The 3,199-nt window shown below is 40.1% G+C and overlaps 1 pseudogene; it reads left to right on the top strand.

Moving 5' to 3' along the window:
• The first annotated feature begins 698 nt into the window (after positions 1-698).
• LOC126644202 (cytochrome b-like) lies at positions 699-1,904 on the top strand (annotated as a pseudogene).
• The last annotated feature ends 1,295 nt before the right edge of the window (positions 1,905-3,199 follow it).

Genomic DNA, 3,199 nt, shown 5'->3' on the forward strand with positions numbered 1-3,199 from the left:
CCCCACAACAATATCATGCCTAACTATCGGTAATCTAACCCTCATAGGAACTCCATTCCTAGCAGGATTTTACTCAAAAGATCTCATCATTGAGAGCCTCAATACATCCTATCTCAACACCTGAACACTCATCCTAACTCTACTAGCTACATCCTTCACTGCAACCTACAGTCTACGTATATCTCCACTAGTACAAGCAGGCTTCACTCGAATCCCTTCCTCCGCTCCAATCAATGAAAATGACCCAGCAATCACAAACTCAATCACCCGCCTCGCTTTTGGAAGCATCATAACCGACCTACTAATCACTTCCTTTATTCTTCCCACAAAAACCCCACCAATAACCATACCCTTTATCACAAAAACTACAGTCATTATTGTATCTACACTTGGTATCGTACTTGCACTAGAACTATCAAAATTAACCCACACATTCGTTACTCCTAAACAAAACACCCTTACTAACTTCTCTACCACCCTAGGTTACTTTAACCCTTTAACACATCGCCTGAGCTTGGCCAAACTACTAAGCAATGGACAAAACATCGCATCACACTTAATCGACTTATCATGATATAAAAAAATTGGTCCCGAAGGACTTGCAACCCTGCAACTCAAAGCTACTAAAACCTCAATCACTCTCCACACCGGACTAGTTAAAACATACCTAGGAACTTTCACTTTATCCATTTTCATCATCTTATCCATGTTAAGAACCAACCACTAATGGTACCCAACCTACGAAAACACCACCCGCTCTTAAAAATAGTAAACAACTCCCTTATTGATCTCCCTACACCATCAAACATCTCAGCCTGATGAAACTTTGGCTCCCTACTAGGAATTTGCCTAATAACACAGATTATCACCGACCTCCTCCTAGCAATACACTACACAGCAGACATTTCCCTAGCCTTTACCTCAGTCGCCCACACATACCGAAATGTACAATTTGGCTGACTTATTCGAAACCTTCACACAAATGGAGCATCTTTTTTCTTTATCTGCATTTACCTACACATCGGATGAGGATTTTACTATGGATCCTATCTATATAAAGAAACCTGAAACACAGGCGTCGTACTACTCCTAACTCTAATAGCAACTGCTTTTGTCGGTTATGTTCTCCCATGAGGACAAATATCAGCAATTCCCTACATCGACTAAACACTCGTAGAATGAGCTTGAGGTGGATTCTCAGTCAATAACCCTACACTCACCCGATTCTTGGCCCTCCACTTCCTTCTACCATTAGTAATCGCAGTCCTTACATTCATCCATCTAACCTTCCTACACAAAACAGGATCAAATAATCCCCTTGGAATTTCTTCAGACTGCGATAAAATCCCGTTCCATCCATACTTCTCCACAAAAGACATCCTAGGCTTCATCATCCTCCTTCTCCCACTAATAACGCTAGCTATATTCTCACCTAACCTCCTAGGTGACCCTGAAAATTTCACACCTGCCAACCCACTAACAACTCCCCCTCACATCAAGCCAGAATGATATTTCCTCTTCGCATACGCCATCCTATGATCCATCCCCAACAAACTTGGAGGAGTCTTAGCCCTCGTTGCCTCTGTCCTAGTACTATTCCTAGCCCCATTCCTCTATATATCAAAACAATGCACAATAACCTTCTGCCCCCTTTCCCAACTCCTATTCTGAATCCTAGTAACCAACCTCCTCATCCTTACATGAATTGGAAGCCAACCAGTAGAACACCCATTCATCATTATTGGTCAACTAGCCTCACTCACCTACTTCACCATTTTCCTCATTCTATTCCCAATCATCGGAACACTAGAAAACAAACTACTAAAATTCTAACTACTCTAATAGTTTATATAAAACATTGGTCTTGTAAACCAAAAATTGAAGACTTCCCCCTTCTTAGAGTTATAAAACCCCCTCAAATCAACCACTAACCCTCACTTCCTTCTAACAAAATAGCAACCCCTCCCCCAAATTTTACATTCTAGGGTATGTATTACTTTGCATTACATTATTTTCCACATTAGACATACTATGCATGTAGGTATTTCTGATATTAATTTAATGGTCGAGGTGCATAAATTTTCATACTTGCGCCCATAACCACCCACCCAAGCCATTACCTGATCTAGGCACATTTCTCTGTCAAGGATCTACCATGTCATGATCTAGGAATATTCCCAATACCCGGACTAAAACCTACCAGATGCCAGTTTTTGCATAAATTCCTTTTCTACATGAGGAATGTCACAGGACCTACACCTACAATCCATTCATTTAAGTCTACTCATCAATTAATCTTGCACACTGTACCCGCCAAGAAGTACTGGGTTATTTATTAGTCGTACACCTCACGAGAAACCAGCAACCCGGCGTTAGTAATGTTTATCACGACCAGCTTCAGGTGCATTCTTCCCCCCTACACCCTGGCCCAACTTGCGTTTTTGTAACCTCTGGTTCCTCGGTCAGGGTCATAACTTGATTAATTTTCCTATCCTTGCTCTCCGTTACTAATGATTGGGGATGTTCGGACATTATGGACCTCGTGATCACAGCATTTTCCCTCTTCTACACTTCTCTTATCTTTTTTGGGGTAGATCTCAATAAGCCCTTCAGAGTCCTCTGCCAGGGGGCCCCCATATATGGTTGACATGTACCCCGTATGGTCAGCTAGCGATTTTCTCACTTTCTCAAGCAAATTAATGATATGGTGTCAGGTGTAACTTGGTCTCATGCTGTTGCACGGATACACTTTGTCAGGTTGTTGGTTTGGAACTTCCAATTGGTCTCTAAGCTAGGTGTTGTTAAATTCATGACCGATAGACATATTTTGACCTTGTCAATTTCACTAAAAATTGACAAAAATGTGTACATTTTGCCACTGTTCTCGACACTTCCATCTATAATGCACTAATTTTTGTCATCAATTTTTTTGTCAAAAAATTTAAAATTTTGTACACATTCCACTCCCCTAATTTCCATCTATAAAGAAAGTCATTCTTTTTGTTTCAAATTTTTGTGTGTTTAACTTAACTGACCATTAACTTTCCCCATAAATTCCCTTTACTTTTACTATTCAGTCATTATTTGTTTGTTTTGTCTAACCACTCATTTATTTCCCCAAAAAATTCATCTAATCAACAAATCACTCAACTAATCTGACACACTAAAAAAACTCCCAATAAAACTACTGTTATTTTAA

The sequence above is a fragment of the Myiozetetes cayanensis genome, unplaced genomic scaffold (assembly GCF_022539395.1).
Source record: "Myiozetetes cayanensis isolate MyiCay16 unplaced genomic scaffold, myiCay2020 scf290, whole genome shotgun sequence".
In the NCBI taxonomy this organism is placed as follows: Eukaryota; Metazoa; Chordata; class Aves; order Passeriformes; family Tyrannidae; genus Myiozetetes; species Myiozetetes cayanensis.